General features: G+C 47.0%; 1 protein-coding gene across 7 annotated transcripts in view; it reads right to left on the reverse strand.

Annotated features, from left to right (window-relative positions):
- LOC141094149 (uncharacterized) overlaps positions 1 to 22,370 on the reverse strand; it is a 454,882-nt gene that overhangs the window by 312,288 nt on the left and 120,224 nt on the right. The gene's annotated exons all lie outside the window — the stretch shown is intronic.

Raw genomic sequence — 22,370 nt, forward strand, 5'->3', positions numbered from 1 at the left:
TTTCCAGTTTTTTCACAAATAAACTCAAGTTATAGCAAAGAAATGTTACCACTAACATGAAATACAATATGTCACAAGAAAACAATATCAGAATCACCAGACAAGGAGGATTCTGATAATAATAACAATGGCTTCATCACTGCTCACCAATTTGGTGGAATACTCAAAGTTTTGTAGGATATTACATATGTCTGACATCCATGTCCAATTCTTAGGTCTTATGTGTGGAGTCTGAACTGAATACTAACGGCCTTGTTGATGATAGTAGTCAACAACTGCTCTCATCTGCTCACAAATCCTTTCCAACATAAGCAGTGTAGAGTTCCAACATGTGGGGATATCACACACCAGTCGGTTAGCCGGAAGCTGCAAATGCTGCTGAAGCACGGCAAGGGAGGCTGAAGCTGTAGCTGACTTTCTAAAATGGACACACAGACAGCGTACTTTGACAAGCAGATCCGTCAGCTCCTGGTAGGTTTTGAGAAATCGCTGAACCACGAGGTTAAGCACATGGGCCAAGCATGGTACGTGTGTGAGCTTGTCTCGCCTCATAGCTGCCACCAGGTTCCTGCCATTGTCACACACGACCATTACTGGCTGTAGGTTCAGTGGTGTCATCCACAGATCTGCTTGCTCTTTCAGAGTTGCCCACAACTTTTCAGCATTGTGCGGTTTCTGACCTAAGCATATTAGCTTATTGGCTGAGGCAATGCTGCAGTGCTTTGAGCTTGTGACTGATGTGCTCATTTTGGAGATGGAGGCTGAAAAGGAGGAGGAAGAGGAGGTGCAGGAGCTGTACACTGTGGGGGCAACCCTGATTGACGTAGGGCCCGCAATCCTCGGCCTCGGGAGGACGTGTTCCATCCCAAGGTCCGACTGGGTCTCAACCACCACTATATTATCCCAGTGTGCCGTCAGCTAAATACTGTCCCAGCCCACAAGCACTTGTCCACGTGTCCATGGTTGGGTGGACTTTCCCAGTAACAGCATTGTTAAGGGCATGGGCAATATTGTGGGACACGTGCTTGTGTAATGCCGGGAAGACATATAGGGAGAAATAATGGTAGCTGGGGACTGAGTATCTTGGGACGGCTGCCACCATCAGGTTGTGGAAAGCTTCTGTTTCCATGAACCTAAAAGGCAATATTTTGAGCGTAAGCAGAAGATAAATGTGTGAATTTAGTACTGTGGTCTGTGGGGCATTGGCTGCGTATTTCCGCTTGCGTTTCAATGACTGTGGTATGGACAACTGAAGGCTGCAAGGGACAAATATGTGGACGTGCTTGCTGATGGTGGTAGTTGAGTGTATGCAACGGCAGGTGCAGGGCGGGAGGCATCTTCGGCAGGCACCATGGACAAGGGATTGACTTCCACACACAAAAGCGGAAAAATCAGTGGTGTCACCTTCAGACAGTGTTCCTTTACCCTGGGGTTCGGCCCACAAAGTTGGGTGCTTTGCTGCCATGTGCCTGATCATGCTGGTGGTGATCAGGCTGGTAGTGTTAGGGCTGGCGGAACGCACCAAATTCTAAAATAATAGTAGGTGCGTTCGCAGCCCGGGGTCCACCGTGCAGAGGTGGTACACTGCTGCTAAGTAATGGTTTTAGAATAGAGCGGCGTAAAAACAGTCACACGTGGGTTACGTCACCCAATGTGAACAGATGCAAACTCTGTTAATGCACAGAGTCGCACAATCGCTGAACATAGATGCCGGAGCCTGTTTAGCTCACAAAGCCCGGCCAAAAGAGCGCACAGTGTACAGCCACAGAACTGTACCCCAAGGATACGGGGTTAGAGTCCCTTTAGGCCCACAGAGCGCGCGGCGTCGCTGCCGCAAGCGCCGCTATAGATGCTGGTTATGAAGTGGAGCACATGCACTGAGGCGTGCCAAGTCCCTGGTGAGGACTGATGCCTGACTCAACCTCTGTCCTACCTACACCTAAGCCTGGGCGCTAGCAGGCTAGGCTGCACAACACATGCATACCAAGGGTAGGGGTTTCTTAATGAGTCATTCACCAGAGACATTCATACGTGCATACATCACTCACTCCACATAGTCTGTAAATACAGTCTATCCTAGCGCATGGCCGAGTGGCCATGTGAACCTTTTATAGCCGCGAGCGTCCGGGACCTTCCTGGCTTCTCGGATGGGCCAATCCGAACACGAACAGGACCTGAGCACGTGACCTTCGATCTCCAATGGGAGATCACTCCACGGGCATGCTCAGTGGCCTGACATGAGGACTTAGTCCCTGGAGAATCTCGCTGCTGAGCAACATGTATTGCCATAGATGTGCCAGAGGTGGCAGCAGCAAGCAAACCCATGGAACTGGTCTGGGCAGAGCGCCTGGACCGATGAGTTTGCTGAGCAACCTCCTCTGCGGTTGGAGAGGAATGGGAGACCGCTGGAAGTAAGGCTCAGGATTCTCGCTGTGCAGCAACAGAGCTCTGACGCCTAACAGGTAGTTTTGCAAGCCCTGCTGATGCAGGCATGGCAGATGGTTCAAATAACCTTTTTGGGTTTATCGGCAGAGTCTTTAAAAAACAACCAGACTCAGGAAGACCTAACAGTTGGACTGGCAACTTCTGTCGTGTTGGTATAACAGGGAATGGTTGCCCACCTTCTATCTTTAGCCATCACACTGCTGCTTCCTGCCTGTTGGGGTGCTACGCCTCCCTCCCTCTGCGTGCTGCTGTCCTCGCTCTGCATGTTCTTCTGAAAGGTTGGGTCAGTTACTATATATCATCCACCACCTTGCCTTCCACTTCTGCACCCTGATCTTGCTCCTGACTTTCTGGCAATTGTGTTTTATCATCGTCCACCTCTTGTGACACATTCCCACCGTCGCCTTCGTGTGAACGTGGCTGCTCAAACATTTGGGCATCTCTACCTGCGATCTCATCTTGCCCTGCTTCAATTAAACCGGGCGAGAGGCCCGAATCTATAAATGGAAAAGTGAACAGCTCTTTGGAGTGTCCAAGTGTGAGATCAGTTGTCTCCGGACACTCGGCATGGTGGTAGGAAGGAGGATCAGGGTGAGGAATATCCAGTCCAGACTCACGGCCACTCAGACATGACCATGTGGAAGACAGGTTGCTGGTGATGGTGGCAAAGTGACTGGAAGCATTATCCGCTATCCAGCCAACAATCCTTTGACACTGCTCTGGGTTCAATAGTGGTGTTCTGCGGTCCCCGAGTTATTTGGACAGGAAGGTTGGGCTAGAATATGTGGGTGTTTGTTGTGGCCCAATTTCAGGTTGCCCATGGCCTCTGCATGCACCATCACCATCACATCCACTTCCCCGTCCCTTGCGACACACCTTTCCCATTTTAAATGGACAATATTTTCCACATTCACTAAAAATGGCTGTATTGGGAGCAAAGTTATATGTGATCCGTGTGTGGGAAAACCACAGTTTATAATATCTGGACTGTAGGTAAAACATTTTTTTGTTTTTAGCAAACTGGTGTCAATAGCTCGGGTAAAACACAGCCAAAAACAGTTGAATGGAGGCCTGAAATGCAACAATTTGTAAGCCACAGATAGATGAGGCATCTTACGGAGATACCACACTGTTTAATATGTGGACTGTTTTTTTTGTTTTTTTCATGCATAATAGTGTATAGAACTAGGGTAAAACACAGCAAAAACAGAATGGAGACCTGAAATGCCACATTTTATAGCCCACAGATAGATTGAGGTGTCTGACTGAGATAGCCCACCTTCAAATATCTGACCTGTATTTTTTTTTTGCCCAGCTAAATTGTGTCAATAAGTAGGCTGAAATATAACAAAAAAATTCTATGGAGGTCTGAAATGGCACAATTGTGAGAGCAATGATATGTAATCCATGTGGCGGCAAAACCCAGTGTAAAATATCTGCCCTGTAGCTAAATATTTTTTCGGCAGCAGAATGGTTAGTGTTCACACTAGGCAGTCAGGTCAAGGACCCATTCGATCATGAGATTACCTTGACGTTGGTGAATGGGCTCACAGTTTTTGGCCAAAGTTTGTGCTAAGCATCTTGTGTTTTTTCTAAATTTCAAAAGCCATTATGCTATTCACACTTCATATATTTCATATTGACATGCCTTAATGCAATTGAGTGCAACCATTTTTCTCATTTTGATATGTAAGCTGTTTTTTGGTATGCACCTATTCAGACTAGTTCTTGATGTGCCTTCAGTTTTTCTGTTATTTGTATGCTAGCTTTCTGCCTGAGCACTCCGCCCTTCACCAAGCGGTGATTTTAATTGCATCCAATCACATTTGGTTCCTATCTTCCTATAAAATACAGGCTTTACCAAGTTATTAGCCAGAGGTAAGTGTTCACACTAGGCAGTTAGATCAGGGATCCATGAGATTACCTTGACATTGGTGAATGGGCTCACATTTTTTGGCCAGATTTTGTGCTAAGCATCTCATGTGTTTTTTCTAAATTTCAAAAGCCATTATACTATTCACACTTCACATATTTCATATTGATACGCCTTAGTGCAATTGAGTTCAACCATTTTTCTTATTTTTTATCACATATGAGTGCGCAGAAAAATCTGCCATTTTTGTAGCACAGCGAGGACAGCAGCACAAAGGGGGAGGGAGGCATAGTACCCCAACAGTCAGGAAGAAGCAGTGTGGTGGCCGCAGACAGAAGGTGGGTAACCGTTCTGCGTAACACTAACACGACGGAAGTTGCCAGTCCAACTGTTAGGTCTTCCTGAGTCTGGTTGTTTTTTAAAGACTCTGCCAATAAAGCCAAACAAGTCATTTGCACCATCTGCCATGCCCGCATCAGCAGGGGTAGCAAAACTACCAGCCTGATCACCAACAGCATGATCAGGCAAATGGCAGCAAAGCACCCATCTTTGTGGGCCAAACCCCAGGGTCATGGAACACTGTCTGCAGGTGACACCAATGCTTCTTCCGCTGTTGTGCGTGGAAGCCAATCCCCTGTCCATGGTGCCTGCTAAGATGCCTCCTGCCCTGCACCTGTCATTGCACACACTCAACTACCACTATCAGCAAGTATGTCCACGTACTTGTCCCAGTGCAGCTTTCAGTTGTCCATATGTAGGGAGGAGGACCCCCACAGAGTGTCCGGGCCAGAACCAAGGGGACCGCCATCTGAGTTCCTAAGGAAACAGTACCCGGGAAGAGAGGAGGAGAGTGGACTGTTGAGAGTGACAGGACAGCAAGGGGAGGTGGTAGTATAAAAGGGACAGGGAGCACGCAGAGGAGTCAGACACGGAGACGGAGGGGGCGTGAGATAACGGGAAGGACACTGACAGTTGAGAGAAGAGACCAGCAGCAGAGGGTAGATACGCAGTAGCCCTCAGGAAAGAGGCGCCGAGCTTACCGACAGGGGACTGCCTCTTCACCCCAATCCCAGGTTACAATCTGCCCCCGGTCATCCTCAGCCGTTACCGCTGAGCTTGAGCCCTCCGCGGCCTGTCCACTCCCTCTCCCGGCTGCTGCCATCCCCCTTCAGCCCGCGGTTGCGGCCTGCCCGCTGCCACCCGCGGACGCTGCCGTTTCACTTCAGCCCATGGTTGCGGCCTGTCTATCACCGCTCACAGCCACCTTCACCCCGCTGCAGTCGGCAGTTGGGGCCTATTCCTCGTCAACAGAGACACTCTGCACACAACCTCAGGCTGTGCGTGTGGCCAGTAAACCGCCACTCTTGAGCACTGCGACACAACCCTGCTTGGGGACAGGAGTCCCTTTGAACTCGCTAACAAGCGCAACCTCGCTGTTACAACAGGGGGTTACTTCATCTCAGGACTCCATCAGGGCCTGTTGTGCCCCAACTCCTCCTGGGCGCTGGAATGCCCGAAGACTATTCCAAACCTTCAGCTGCTGGGCCCAGCGGCTGCGACGCCAAGGCAGCCTCATCAAAGACGCCACAGCAGCCTTATCAAAGACGCCAGAGCAGCCTTATCAAAGACGCCAAAGCAGCTTCATCAGCAACGCAGCTTCCACAGAGCCGCCGAGGGACGTCAGGACAGATAAGTGACATTATAGAGTATAAGGACCCGTAGACGGCCATACCGTGGCCCCATAGTAACCAGCCTCAGCCGGGTTGGTTGTGTTCTTTTCAAGTAGTGTTTGGTTGTACTGAGTCCCTGCGGGGACAACTGTTGTTACCCCTTTTTGGTTGATTAGTATAGCCCTAGTGGCTTCAAATGATAAAAGTTTGCTTTTCAAAGTTAAACCAGTCTCGCATCTCGTCACTGCATCCTGCGAACCTGCTGTTACCTACACATACCCCAGTCATTGGAACACAAGCAGAAATACACGGCCAGCATCCCACAGGCCACAGTACTAAATTCACACATTTATCTTCTGCTTGTGCTCTAAATGTTGCCTTTAAGGCTCTGGAAACGGAAGCTTTCCGCAACCTGATGGCGGCGGCAGTGCCAAGATACTCAGTCCCCAGCTGCCACTATTTCCCCTGATGTGCCATCCCGGCATTTCACAAGCACGTGTCCCATAACATTGCCTGTGCCCTCAACAATGCTGTTACTGGGAACGTCCAACTAACCATGGACACGTGGACAAGTGCTTGTGGGCAGGGAAAGTACTTAGCTGACAGCATACTGGGATAACGTAGTGGAAGCTGAGACCCAGTCGGACCTTGGGATGGAATACGTCCTCCCGAGGCTGAGGATTGCAGGCCCTACATCATTCAGGGTTGCCCCCACAGTGTACAGCTCCTGCACCTCCTCTTCCTCCTCCTCCTTTTCAGCCTCCATATCCAAAATGAGCACACCAGTCACAAGCTGGAAGCACTGCAGCGCTCAGCCAAGCGGCAACAGGCTATGCTGAAGCTAATATGCTTTGGTCAGAAACCGCACAATGCTGAAGAGCTGTGGACAACTCTGAAAGAGCAAGGATATCTGTGGATGACATCGCTGAACCAACAGCCAGGCCTGGTCATGGGTTACAATGGCAGGAACCTGGTGGCAGCTCTGAGGTGAGGCGAGCTCACACATGTATTATGGCAGGCCCATGTGCTTAACCTCGTGGTTCAGCGGTTTCTCAAAACCTACACGGAGCTGCTGGATCTGCTTGTCAAAGTACGCCATCTGTGTGTCCATTTTAGAAAGTCAGCTACAGCTTCTGCCGCCCTTGCCGTGCTTCAGCAGCGTTTGCAGCTTCCAGCTCACCGACTGGTGTGTGATGTCCCCACGTGTAGGAACTCTACACTGCATATGTTGGAAAGGATTTGTGAGAAGAGAGCAGTTGTTGACTACCAGCATCAACAAGGCCATAGGTATTCAGCTCAGACTCTACATATAAGACCTAAGGAGTGGGCATGGATGTCAGACATATGTAGCATCCTACAAAACTTTGAATACTCCACCAAGATGGTGAGCGGCAATGATGCCATTATTATCACACCATCCCGCTTGTCTGCATTCTGAAAAGCTCTCTGCTCACAATGAAAGAGGATGCATGCCAGGCCTGGTCATGTGTGACAATGGCAGGCACCTGGTGGCAGCTCTGAGGCAAGGCTAGCTCACACACGTATCATGCCTGGCCCATGTGCTTAACCTCGTGGTTTCTCAAAACCTAATCGGAGCTGCAGGATCTGCTTGTCAAAGTTCACCGCCTGTGTGTCCATTTTAGAAAGTCAGCTACAGCTTCAGCCAACCTTGTCGTGCTTCAGCAGCGTTTGCAGCTTCCGGCTCACTGACTGGTGTGTGATGTCCCCACGTGTTGGAACACTACACTGCATATTAAGGAAAGGATTTGTGAGCAAAACAGGGCAGTTGTTGACTACCAGCATCAACAAGGCCATCGGTATTCAGATCAGATTCCACACATAAGACCTAAGGAGTGGACATGGATGTCAGACATATGTAGCATCCTACAAAACTTTGAATACTCTACCAAGATGGTAAGCGGCGATGAAGCCATTATTAGCATCACCATCCCCCTACATTCTGAAAAGCTCTTTGCTCAAAATGAAAGAGGATGCATTGCTGGCAGAGCATGATGAGATGGAGCAAGAAACCATACAGGGGGATTACAGACATCCCAGCCTCATGTCATCCCAACGAGGATTGGTTGACAATGAGGAAGAGGAGGAGGAAGAACATGAGCTACTTTCATGCTCTATAGACGGTACTATAAGTGCAACTGTCATACCATCTGTTCAGCATGGATGGCATGAGGGCAGAGAGGAGGAGGACAGCATGGTCAGTCATCCTGTTGGTTGAGAACACGGAAGTCTTGCATGTTAGCAGCTGGCACGCATGGCAGACTTTATGTTGCGCTGCCTTTCCCGTGACCCTCGCATTATCAAAATTTTGGGTAACAGTCACTACTGGTAGGTGACACTTCTAGACCCATGCTACAAGGAGAACTTTCAATCTCTTCTTCCAGTGGCAGATAGGTGCACTAAAATGTTGCAGTACCAGAGGGCCATTGTTGCGGAATTATTAAAAAAAATTCCCATCTGGAAGCGCTGGTGATAAAGGTCACAGTTCTTTGAACAACTAAGGAGTAGAGGTAAGAGAGACACAATTCCAATCCAGCAGAGGCAGGGGGAACACTGGCAAAGTTCTGGGAGAGTTTTCTCAGACCCTCCCATCGCCCTGGCCCAGAGGTGTGGGGTACTCTCACAAGGAGTGCAAAGTTAGGGAAGATGCTGAAGGAGTACCTTGCTGACCGTACCAACATCCTCCGTGATTCCTCCATGCCTTTTAATTATTGGGCATCGAAGTTGGACAACTGGCTCTCTACGCCTTGGAGGTCGTGGCCTGCCCTGCCGTTAGCATTTTGTCAGAGCGTGTTTTTAGGACTGCTGGTGGAATTATAACTGAGAAGCGAGCACGCATGTCAACTGAAAATGCTGACAGACTGACTCATAAAAATGAACAAGGGCTGGATTGGGCCAGACTTCATTACACCACCGAATAACAGCGAAACATAACCTCCAATACAGTGTCTTTTTGGGAGGTGTATTCCCATGCACCTCTTCACACCCACAGAAGGGTATACGCTTCCTTATTTTAGCTATTTGGTATTATCCTCCTCCTTCTCCTCATCCTCATCATTCACCACCACTAGATCACCATGGTGACCATGGTCCGTGATGTAACGGCCAACTTATTGGGTAAAAGGGTTGTTTTGATGCCCTTTAAAAAATATTTAACACAGTTTGTTGACGTGTACCCCCCAGGGAAAAATATTAGTGTATTACACTTAGTGTATGGGCTTTACAAGTATATTAGACCCGCTCCTTTAAACTGGGAAAACACTTTTCAGAGACCATACTCCTCGTTTCTGAACAGCGCACATATGGAAAAAATTCCCAAAAATTCAAAAAAACTATCAGGGTCCTGACAGCGCCGGCGTACAGCCTCCGCTGAGCAGGGACTCACCCGCACTGTAGGGAGTCCTGGGGACCAGGACAGTCAGAAAGTATAGGTGCACAGGACCTGAATGCTGAAATTTAGCAAGCTGGCACGGGACCTACGGTCATGTGACTGCAAGGGGGCGGGGCTTAGTATCCTTCTTTCAGAGAAGATAGAAAACTCAAAGTCGGGCAAAACGGAGGTCATTCACAGTACGGGCAGACGAGGTACAGGAGGGATAAACAGACGGGAGGTCAGACAAAGCCAAAGGTCATACACGAGAGGGCAGTGCGGTACCAAAGGGATGAGCAGAGAGTAGTCGAGTCACAAGCAGAGAGTCATAACCAAACAGACATAGAAGGTACCAAGCAGAATCCAAAGCAATATCCAGAGAACAGACCGAGTCATACACAGATTATCAAGCAACCAGAACACAGCACAAACACACTCAGGGGTCACCACACTATGCCAAGGGCAAGAGTATAACTGACTGGGATGGGAGCTTCCTGCGGCTATAAGAAGCTTTCCCAGAATCAATGAGAGGCCACCATAATAAGTCCCAGGTGTGCAAGTAAGAGTCTGCACTGAGATCAAAACATTAACTCCAGAAGTTCCGGTCCACCACTACTGGTATCATGACAGTACCCCCCTGTCAACGGGGGGGGGCCTCTGGACCCCCAGGCTTGCCCGGGTACCTAGCATGGAAAGCCCGAACCAGGCGATCCGCATGCATCAACCGGGCCAACACCCAGGACCTGTCCTCCGGCCCATAACTGTTGTGAGCTCATCTGTTCATTCATCTTTTGTGTCCAAGGATCTCCCTCTTCTGGTGAAGGAAGGTGGTGAGGCTGATTTGGATGAAGGAAATCTAACTACTGATCAGGTGGATTGTGACTGGGTAACGGGAACTACAGACTGGATATAAGGCAGCCGACGCCCTTCTGAATCGCTGGTGATTTCTCTGCTGGATTCTTGGAGACCAGTCTGATTCCTGCTTTCCAAAGGTAAGTTTTTGCTCTGCTATTGAACTTATTAGTTTTGGTTTTGTTTACCTTGTTTTTTGAGTTCAGCCATCCCCGGCCGGGGATGTGCTGGATTCTTTTTCCTTGATCAGTGTTCTCTTTTGCTCTGCTTCCAGAATATTCTGAGTGCTGATATAGGGTTTGAAGTCTAGTGACTTCAGGGTCCTTTTTGCTTATCAGTTGTGTTGGTAATATTTTTAGCAGGGTTTTCTCGGATTGCAGACAGCAGTTTTCTGTCCTGTCCTTTTTAGTTAGCTTGGGCCCCATCGTTTGCTCAACCTATCTTTGTATCTGTGTTAGTGTTTTCATCTTGCTTCACCGTTATTATATGTTTGGGGCTGCCTATTGCTTTGGGGTCTGCTCTGGGGCAGTCAGTTTTTCCCTTTTCTCTCTTTAGGCTTATTTAGATCTCCGGCTGTGACGAGGTGTCTAGGATCACCGTAGGAACACTCCACGGCTACTGCTAGTTGTGTGATAGGATCAGGGGTCTGCAATCTGCTAGTTTCCAACCTCTCTGATTTTCTGGGCTGAACTTGTGTTTTGTTTTTTCCTCCTCGGTGAATCAATCATAACACATACCCCTTCCAATGAACTAGGTACTGTACTGACCGCCGTACCAACCTAGAATCTATGATGTGACCAATCTCATATTCCACATGTCCCTCAACCGAAACCGGAGGAGCAGCGGACTCGAATTCTCCCCGGACTGCTTCAAAAGGCTTCAGTAGAGATCTATGGAAGATATTAGGGATCTTGAAAGAGGGTGGAAGGCACAGCCTGTACGCCACTGGGTTGATTTTTTCCACAACCTTGTACGGGCCAATGAATTTGGGGCCCAACTTGGCTGACGGAATCTTTAACTTAATGTTTCGCGTGGAGAGCCAAACTTTCTCTCCAACCTGAAATATGGCACCAGGTGTTCGTTTCCTGTCTGCGAAAAACTTATACCTGCCTTGAGACCTAGATATACGCCGCTGGACTTCTGCCCATGTATCTTTTAACTGCTGAACAGAGTCCTCAGCCCCAGGGCACCCCGAATCCAGACGAGAAAACTCACCAAAATGAGGACTGAACCCATAGTTGACCAAGAAAGGGGACATACCAGTGGATTGACTCACCCGACTATTGAAGGCAAATTCAGCCAATGGCAGTATATCACACCAGTCATTCTGTCTAGCAGAAGTCAGATATCTGAGGATCTGTTCCAGAGACTGATTAGTGCGTTCCGTCTGACCATTACTCTCAGGATGGTATGCAGATGAAAAGGACAGAGATATCCCTAATTTTTTGCAGAAAGCACGCCAAAACTTAGCCACAAACTGCACACCACGATCAGACACCACATTCAGGGGTACCCCATGCAAGCGGACCACATGCTGCACAAACAATCTGGATAAGGTCTCAGCAGAAGGTAATGCGGACAGGGGTACAAAATGAGCCTGCTTTGAAAATCTGTCCACCACTACCCATACCACAGTATTACCCCTGGAAGAGGGGAGATTGGTAATAAAATCCATGGACAGATGGGTCCATGGTCTTTCGGGAACTGCCAAGGGCATCAGCTCCCCCGCCGGCCGGCTATGAAAGCTCTTAGAACGAGCGCAGACCCCACAACCAGCAACGAACTTCTTTATATCAGAACCAAGGGTAGGCCACCAGAAGATCCTAGCCACTGCCAGTCGCGTGGCTGATATACCAGGGTGAGCACACAACTTGGATTCGTGGAACTCTTGCAAGAGTTTAAGGTGAAGTTGCTCTAGGACAAACAACTTGCCCCCTGGCTTGGCCGCAGGAGCCAGCGACTGGGCCCCCTCAATTTCCCATTCCAATTCAGACGAGATCCCTGCTACCACCACTCTAGGGTGCAGAATGGAGGACGGTGGCTCAGGGGCTGACACAGGGTGAAAATTACGGGATAAGGCGTCAGCCTTGACATTCTTTGACCCTGGCCGGAATGTAATAGTAAACTGGAAACGAGAAAAAAAAGCGACCAACGGGCCTGTCTGGGCATTAATCTTTTAGCAGACTCAATATATGACAAATTTTTGTGATCAGTGATCACAGTAACCGGGTGACTGGCCCCCTCCAAAAAGTGCCTCCACTCCTCAAACGCCAACTTGACCGCAAGAAGCTCTCTATAGCCTACATCATAATTTCTTTCAGAAGCAGAGAACTTAATGGAAAAGAAAGCACATGGCCTGAGGTTGGTAAGAGTGGCAGGCCCTTGGGACAAAACTGCCCCCACCGCCACCTCGGAGGCATCCACCTCCACCACAAATGGTTTGGACAGATCTGGCTGTACCAACACAGGAGCAGACATAAAACATTTTTTCAGAGTCGCAAAGGCCTCTTTTGCGAGTGAGGACCAGTTTCTCACATCCGCACATTTGCATGTTAGATCCGTGAGAGGTTTGACCACCTGCGAAAACCCCCGGATAAATTTGCGGTAATAATTGGCGAACCCCAAGAAGCGCTGGAGACCCTTAAGATCTCGGGGTTGCACCCAATCCGCAATGGCCTGCACCTTCTTGTGGTCCATATGAAAACCCTCACAGGATACAATTAATCCCAAAAAAGATAATTCTTGAACACAGAATACACATTTCTCCAATTTGGCATACAGATGATTTTCTCTCAGTCTTTGGAGAACAGTTCGTACATGTTCCAGATGAGAATGCCTGTCGGAGGAGTATATCAAAATATCATCTAAGTAGATAACGACAAAATGACCAATGAGATCCGAGAATACTACGTTGATGAAGTTTTGAATTATGGCGGGGGCGTTGGTAAGATCAAGCGGCATGACTAAATTTTCAAACAGTCCCTCGGACGTGAGGAACGCAGTTTTCCATTCATCCCCCTCTCGGACCCTTATCAAATTATATGCCCCCCGAAGATCCAGTTTAGAAAACCACTTTGCCCCTGATAGTTGGTTACACAAATCGGGAATCAACGGAAGGGGGTACGTATTCCGTACAGTAATCTGATTAAGCTCCCGAAAATCGAGACAGGGACGTAACCCGCCATCTTTTTTCTTTAAAAAAAGAAACCTGCCGCCACAGGTGAGACTGAAGGACGTATGTGTCCCTTGCACAGACTTTCAGCAATGTACTCCTTCATGGCCAAGCGCTCAGGGCCAGATAAATTAAACAGACAGGCTTTAGGTAATTTAGCCCCCGGGACCAGCTCGATAGCGCAGTCAAAGGGTCTATGTGGCGGTAACGTCTCGGCCTCACTTTCAGAGAACATATCTTCGAAGTCCTTCAGGCATTCCGGAATACCTTCCAGCTCGACAGATGATACAGACACAGATTTGACAGGTTCAACCAGCAGTGCGGATTTACCACATAACCGAATCATTAACCCCCATAGCACAATCTCCCCCGTTTTCCAGTTAATAACTGGGTTATGGCGTTGTAACCAGGGCATGCCCAACACCAACCCTGCAGGTAGTTTGTCCAGAACCAAACAACTTAGTTTTTCCACATGAGTAGCGCCCACTCTGAGCGAAAACAAGTCAGACATAAAGAGAATTCCCTCCTTAGTGAGGGGAGAGGAGTCAATGGCCACCACCTTCATCGGAACCTTGAGCCTAACTGTCCCTATCTTGCAGCGTGTGACCAATTGGGAGTCAATGAGATTAATCGATGATCCGGAGTCCACGAAGGCTGTAGAGGGAAAAGAACAACCGTCCACAAACAGTTCCACAAGAAGTAACACTTTAGAAAATGAGGAAAAGGGTACCTGAGGGTCTGAGTAGTCTCCCCGCTGACTACCCAGTCCTAGTCGTTTCCCGCCGGGTTGAAGACGGGCAATCAAGACACTCCTTTTTCCAATGTCCTATTTTACCACAGTGAAAGCATAACTGCTTGTCCTTCCGGCGTTTCCTCTCCGTATCCTTCAGGGAGAGGGCACCCACATCCATAAGCTCAGGGTCAGTCTCTTTTCCACTGGGGAACAATGGAGTCTCCACCTGCATTACCCCTCTGGCCCGCAGCCTGCGGTCCATCCAGACGGCCTGGGTCATGGAGTCCTCGAGAGAGTTAGGTGGGGGATGTATCGCCAAGGCATCCTGCAGCCGCTCGGACAAGCCTCTGCGAAAGAGTCCTCAGAGTGCATCGTCGTCCCAAGAAATCTCTACGGCCCAGCAGTGGAATTCAGAACAAAACCACTCAGCCGAGTGTTTCCCTTGACAGACGCTCATCACCATGTCCTCTGCCAATCGCACTCGGTCAGGCTCAACATAAATGTGCCCGAGGGCCACAAAGAATGCATTCACAGACAGTTGGGTCGCCCTCCGTCCCAGGGCTGTGGTGTACTCGGTACCGGGCCGGTGTCAGGGGGATGTGCTGTGGTGGCGGTGACCCGGTCCGTGGCCCTGGGGCCCAATGAAAAGGGTGGAAGTTTATATTACAGTTTATAGGAATAGTTCGTGACGCCACCTGTGGTGCTCGGCAAGTGTGGTGTTGGGCCGACGCTGCGTGCAGATCCTCTGGGACTGATGGTGTGTGCAGCAGAGGTGGTAAAGCTCCCCACAGGTGGAGCTGTAGTCCCAGGGCAGTGTAGATAAAGTAATGGCGGGGAGGCACAGATTGTGTAGGTGCAAGTACCCAGGCGTAGCGGTGCTGGAATAACTGGAGGACACCAGAGTGTGCGGTTCCAAAGCTTTACTCACTGTTTGCAGTTCACACAATTGCCTGCCTCCGCACCGTGTTCTCCAGGTCAGGGCTCCAGCCAACCTCCAGGCAGGATAGGATTCTCCCCTCCAACACTCCGCCTACATGTACCTTACTGAACGACTCCTCCAATGCGCCTTTAGGTGCGAAGCACTCCAGTAATTAGTTACCCTGGAATGCCTCTCTCTAGGTGTTCCTAGTCTCTACTTGTATGACAGACAGCTGTAGCCTGCTTCGGGGACTCCTCTCTTGAGTCCCGGCTCACTATTAAGTTGCTGTTGTGTCCCAAGTCTATGATGGGAGTAAGGCGTTAGCAGCTCACTACTCCACCGGTGTCTGTTGCTGGATATGAAAGATCCGATCAACCTCGGGGACCGGGCCCCGGCCTTTGCGTTCTGGACTGGAAGGGTTATCTCTCTTTCTCAACCTGCTTCCCACCGTCCTTCTGTCTCCTTCGTTCCGATCTGTTCTATCTTTCTTATGGAAGGTTAGGTTATCAGTCTTGTCAGTCTCCTTCTCTGCCTTCCCCGTGCCAGCAGCCCAGATCACTGGGACCTGCTGCAGTACATCCTTCAGACATCCATCTCCTTCTCCTCTCGCTAACCAACTAAACTCTAATCCTCACTCTTCACAATCTTTTGTATCATCTTACTCCACCCGCCTCCCAGCACATCTTGTGTTATGAAGCAGGGTTCCACGAAGGGTGCTCTGCTACCCCCAGCCTGAAGCTGCTAGGTTACCCTGCTGAACTATCCTGTGTGTGGGATGCAGGTGTGGAGTGTGGATGGGAGCTCCCACCTTACCTGGATTGTGGGGTACCACACCTTAGGAGAAGGTGCAGTACCTCTGTGGTGACTGAAGCCTCAGGGGTGCCACACAGTCTCTCAGGGGCAGTGGGAGGAAGGGAGAAAGCCAAGCTTGAGGGGACCCTCTTAATAAAGACATAATGACCCCCACTCTGACTTTCATCCCCAGAAGAGTGTGGTCTTAAAGAAAAAAAAAAGCTTACAGCCCTCCTTGAAAACTCTGAACTCTTTTATCTCCAGAAAAAGTATCCGGTAACTTCACTGGAGACTCAGGGGAAACTAATGTAATATCCTGAGCCCCCAATGAAAAAGCCCCCTGCACAGTGTCAGCGATCAGCTGCTGAGACTGAGTCAGGACTTGTTGTTCTCCAAGGAGTTTCTGAGACATCTGGGTCAGGTGTTTTACCTGCTCAGAAAGAGTGTGCATAGGATCCATCACACACACAGGAGAAGGGAGCAGAGAGAGAAAAAAAATGGTATTGGTCAGTTATATCGGGGTCCTGACAGCGCCGGCGTACAGCCTCCGCTGAGCAGGGACTCACGTGCACTGTGGGGACTCCTGGGGACCAGGACAGCCAGAAAGTATAGGTGCACAGGACCTGAATGCTGAAGTTTAGCAAGACGGCACGGAACCTACGGTCATGTGACTGCAAGGGGGTGGGGCTTAGCGTCCTGCTTTCAGAGAAGATAGAAAATTCAGAGTCGGGGAAAATGGAGGTCATTCACAGTACGGGCAGACGAGGTACAGGAGGGATAAACAGACGGGAGGTCAGACAAAGCCAAAGGTCATACACGAGAGGGTAGTGCGGTACCAAAGGGACGAGCAGAGAGTAGTCGAGTCACAAGCAGAGAGTCATAACCAAACAGACATAGGAGGTACCAAGCAGAATGCAAAACAATATCCAGAGAACAGACCGAGTCATACACAGATTATCAAGCAACCAGAACACAGCACAAACACACTCAGGGGTCACCACACTATGCCAAGGGCATGAGTATAACTGACGGGGGATGGGAGCTTCCAGCGGCTATAAGAAGCTTTTCCCAGAATCAATGAGAGGTCACCATAATAGGTCCCAGGTGTGCAGGTAAGAGTCTGCACTGAGATCAAAACATTAACTCCAGAAGTACCGGTCCAACAGCACTGGTATCATGACAAAAACAATTTTTTCCTTATGTGCGCTGTTCAGATTTAGTGTTAGGGACTCCAAAATTTGGGGACCCTTGACGTTGGGTTGCGAGCTAATCTGCTTTAGCCAAAATAGTAACTAATACACTTTTGCACTTTTTATCATTTTTGCAGGATGCAGCTAGACCTCTTTATGTTGGCTTGTTTTTTTTTTTGTGTGATGCATATATATAGTGCTGAGCAGCCCGCCTGCTAATATTATGGGCATCATTAATAAGCTGTTCAGACACTTTGCACCACACTTATCTGTGTGACTGATGTCCTATGCAAGCCCTATTTGTGTGCATTTTTTCCACTAGGCAGCCAGACCCTCTTGGGTTACTGGCTGTTTTCATCAGTGGTTTGCACCTGTGCTGCCCCAGCCTTTATCAATGGAGGTCTGCTTCATCCTTCTAGTGCATTAGTCATGGTTTGGTGAGTCAACCTTTCAAATGCATACTCCACGTCTCTTCAGACACCACCACTAGAACACAAGGGTGAACATGTTCCGTGATGCAACAGCCACTATACTTTTTTGCAAGGGTGTTTATGATGGTCGTAAAAAAATATTTACACAGTAGGTTGATGTGTACCCCCCAGGAGGAAATGTTTTTCAATCCATACACTTAGTGTACGGGCATTACAAGTATAGGAGACCCGCTCCTTTAAACTGGAAAATTTTTTTTTACAATTCTGACCACTGTCCCTTCATGAGGTAGTAACTCTGGAACGCTTCCATGGATCCTGGTGATTCTGACAATGTTTTCTCGTGACATATTGTACTTCATGTTAGTGGTAACATTTAGTTGATATAACTAGCGTTTATTTGTGAAAAAAACTGAAATTTGGTGAAAATTTTGCAATTTTTCAACTTTGAATTTTCATGCCCTTAAATCACAGAGATATGTCACACAAAATACTTAATAAGTAACATTTCCCACATGTTTACTATACATCAGCACAATTTTGTAACCAATTTTTTTGTTAGGGAGTTATAAGGGTTAAAAGCAGGGCTGTGGAGTCGGTAAGACAAACCTGCGACTCCGACTCCTCAATTTCCCTTACACCGACTCCGACTCCAACTCCACGACTCCGACTCCACGACTCTGACTCCCACATATATTGCTTATATTTAAGTGAAAAATTTATTGTAGTACAATGTGAACATCAGACATTTAATCATTTTTATGATCCAATAATCAAGATATTTAGATAGAACATAATATATATTTATTAGAATACAACTTTAGAGCACAAAAAACTAATAAATTGTAAATATGTAATACACTATATAATATTGATTACATATATACTGTGTGTGTGTATATATATATTCATTCCAAATAGAGGCAGCACTCCATAGTTAGTTTTCAAGTGATAGTCAATTTATTAGACCCACATATCAGAGCTCTGATATGTGGGTCTAATAAATTGACTATCACTTGAAAACTAACTATGGAGTGCTGCCTCTATTTGGAATGAATATTGGATACTGTGGCTGATACCGGACTATTTGCCTGGGGGCCGTACACCCGAAGCCAAGTACTGTGCTGTTTCTTCATTTTTCTAATTATATATATATATAACACTATGACTTATCTCAGCTAAGACAAAACCTAGATCCTCAGGCTACATTCACACCATGGGCGTAGCCAGGATCACACCTAGGGGGGAGCAGAACCTCATACTGTTCCATAGAACCTCATACTGCACACCTTAGCTGCTGCAGAACCTCATACTGCACACCCCTACACTTGAAAATAAAGCATTCACCTTAAGATGATGTGGTGATGAATGCAGTCTATTTATTCCAACTATCAATTGATGTTGATGTGTTACTGGGTGTCCTTTTGGGCAGCTATGAGGTGTACCTGACTGGTGCTAAAAAAGAGGAGTGTTAGTCTGTTTGCTACCCGGCTTTCATTCTTTTTGGTACAGATAAGATATGATATGGATAGACAGATATGGATATATAGATAGAGCAGATTTCTAATCTGCTTTTGCTATTGAAAACATTATCTATGAGCTCAAAAACCTTTCAGGTGATGCGGTTTTCTAAAAAGCTGATCTGCTTTTGCAGCTGAAAAAGTATCCTCAAAAAACGCAGTAAAAACACTGTGTGAATGTAGCCATAGATCAGGAATAGAACTGCTATTTATAGGACATTTCATAACTTTCCCAAATTCCTATGAAAAAATATTCAGCACATTCTGCATTGAACTACTGTACCCAATTTATTATATATTTTAGGAGTCGGAGTCGGTCCATTTTATACCGACTCCGACTCCACCAAAATGAGCACCAACTCTGACTCCACAGCCCTGGTTAAAAGTTAACCAATTTTACACCATTTTTTGGGGGTGACCACATCACATTTGAAGTCACTTTGAGGGGTCTATATGATAGAAAATACCCAAAAGTGACACCATTTTAAAAACTGCTCCCCTCAAGGTACTCAAAACCACTTTCAACAAGTTTATTAACCCTTCAGATGCTTCACAGAAATTTTTTTACTTTTTAAAAAAAATAAACATTTAATAATAATAATAATAATAATAATCTTTATTTTTATATAGCGCTAACATATTCCGCAGCGCTTTACAGTTTGCACACATTTTCATCACTGTCCCCAATGGGGCTCACAATCTAAATTCCCTATCAGTATGTCTTTGGAATGTGGGAGGAAACCGGAGTGCCCGGAGGAAACCCACGCAAACACGGGGAGAACATACAAACTCCTTGCAGATGTTGTCCTTGGTGGGATTCAAACCCAGGACTCCAGTGCTGCAAGGCTGCAGCGCTAACCACTGAGCCACCGTGTTGCCCAACATTTACATTTTTTTCACAAAAAAATTATTTTAGGTCCAATTTTTTTTTTATTTTCCCAAGAGTAACAGGAGAAATTGGAATGCAAAAGATATTGTGCAATTTGTTCTGAGTATGCTGATACCCCATATGTGGGGGGAACCACTGTTTCGGTGCATGGCAGAGCTCGGAAGGGAAGGAGCGCCGTTTGACTTTTTCAATACAAAATTGGCTGGAATTCAGATGGGACACCGTGTCGTGTTTGGAGAGCCCCTGATGTGCCTAAACAGTGGTAACCCCCCATTCTAACTCCAACCCTAAATCAAACACACCCCTAACCCTAATCCCAACCCTAACCCCAGCCCTAACTCTAGCACTAACCCTAATCCCAACACTAACCCTAGCCCTAGAATGGGAAAATGGAAATAGATACATATTTTTTTAATTTTATTACTTTTCCCTAACTAAGGGGGTGATAACGGGGGGTTTGATTTACTATTTGTGGCGGTTTTTATGTTTGGTAGCTGTCACACGCTAAAAGACGCTTTTTATTGCAAAAGAAAGGTTTTGCGTCACCACATATTGAGAGCTATAATTTTTCTATATTTTGGCCCACAGAGTCACGGGAGGTCTCATTTCTTTTGGGGGGGCCTTTATACCATTCCGCGTGTGGTAAAATTGATAAAGCGGTTTTCTTCTTCGGTTCAGTACGATGACAGCGATACCTCATTTATATCTTTTTTATGTTTCAGCGCTTTTATACAATAAAAACATTTTAACTACTTAATAGTCGTGGGTGGATCGCGATTATACCAGTGCTTATTGCAGGCACATGTCAGCTGTCCAAAATAGCTGAAATGCCCCAGAAAAGATGTGGGGTCACATCAAAGATAGGGATACCGACATCAGCGTAATAGTACGTCCGAAATCGGTAAGGGATTAAAGAGGCAGCAACCATATAGTCGTTAAGGTGGGCAACCTGATAAGTCGCTCTAAAGCCTGTAGTTATAGAATCGACTGTTGCAGAAGTAACTGGAGCCTCATTTATGAGATTTGCCTCACAGTAAGATCGTTCTGTTACCTATAGCAACCAGAGTGCAGCTTTCAGCATTGAAGCTACTGAGATAAAGTGAAAGCCGAGCTCTGATTGGTTGCTATGGACAACTAGAACAGTCTGACTGTGAGGTAGTCACACATTTTCTGCTTTATATATAGATTCACTTATTAGATCTCTGATCAGTGTGAGGTGATTACTAAGGATCATATTACTAAGAACTGGTTTTTAAAATGCCGCAAAAAAGTGTCCAACTATTGGGCAAGTTAATCCAAAAGTTAAGAAAGCAAAACCTTCTCAAACAGCTGAGACAAGTGAAGAATGTGAGTTCTGGCTTGAAAGGAAATGGATGAGACAGGCTGAATCAAAGGCAGCTGAAACATCTGAGCAATGGGAATGTCACCTTCAGGAAAAACAGATGAGACAGGCTGAATCAAGGGATGTGGAAACATCTGAACAAAAAGGATGAACATCGTCAAAATCACCACATATGACATATGCAAAGACGTAGGCAGGCTGACTTGAGTTTGGAAGTGTTTCACTACGACCCAATTCAGGACTATAGGTCACATCTGGAAGTCATAATAGGCAAAATGGACGTAATATGAGAACACTGTCAAGCAAAAAAGTTTAACTGTAAATCGCCTGGTATGTGGTGGTCAATGGTAAAGTCAGTTTGCCACCTTTATCTCTACCTCCCGAACCACTTTTTTCATACATGTCGGGAACAAGTTATGAGTCTAAGCATTTACTACAAATTATTAGGAGACACAATCCATCTTTCCAGATGACCTCCTTTGGTACGACAACTGGACATAAGGAAGCTGCATTTATGGCGACTTTTTAAGTCCAGGGACAAATATATCACAAAATAGGGTTGATGCTTCCTGTAGCAAATGAAGACCCAATATTTTTACAAATTAACTGTTCGGGAGACTAAGAGATGCTAGCGGATCGACCTGAGACAAAAAAACATTGTTTTGAATTTGGAAAGATTTTTCCATCAACACAATCAGTTAGTAACCCTTTGTAGAACGGCCTTACAAAGAATGCCAAGTGCGGAATATCAGGCTGTAATAAGAGCAGACAAGACACCGGTTGGTGAGAAGAAAAGGAGATTTACTTCTCCCAGTGTTAATGAAGGAGCTACTGTAATGGTTGGAAGGGACTTTCTAAGCCGAGATAGAATTATTCAGTGACGGAGAGAACATCTTCAATGTAGAAACACATAGATCATATGATGCTCTGCAATATCCGATAATATTGTGGAATGTCCAAGACGGCGATCACTATAATCTAACGCAGGATGAAATATCAGCTATGGACTTCTATACCTACCAAATAATGATCAGACAACAATGTAGGAAACTTTCTCATAAATGTATAGTAGATATGTATACCAAGGTGGAAAGTGAGCGTCTTCTGTACATACAGCTGAACCAGCAACAACTTACAGGGAGGCCAAAAGCGTGGTC

The sequence above is a fragment of the Dendrobates tinctorius genome, unplaced genomic scaffold (assembly GCF_039654945.1).
Source record: "Dendrobates tinctorius isolate UK_male_01 unplaced genomic scaffold, ASM3965494v1 ptg000063l, whole genome shotgun sequence".
Taxonomy (NCBI): domain Eukaryota; kingdom Metazoa; phylum Chordata; class Amphibia; order Anura; family Dendrobatidae; genus Dendrobates; species Dendrobates tinctorius.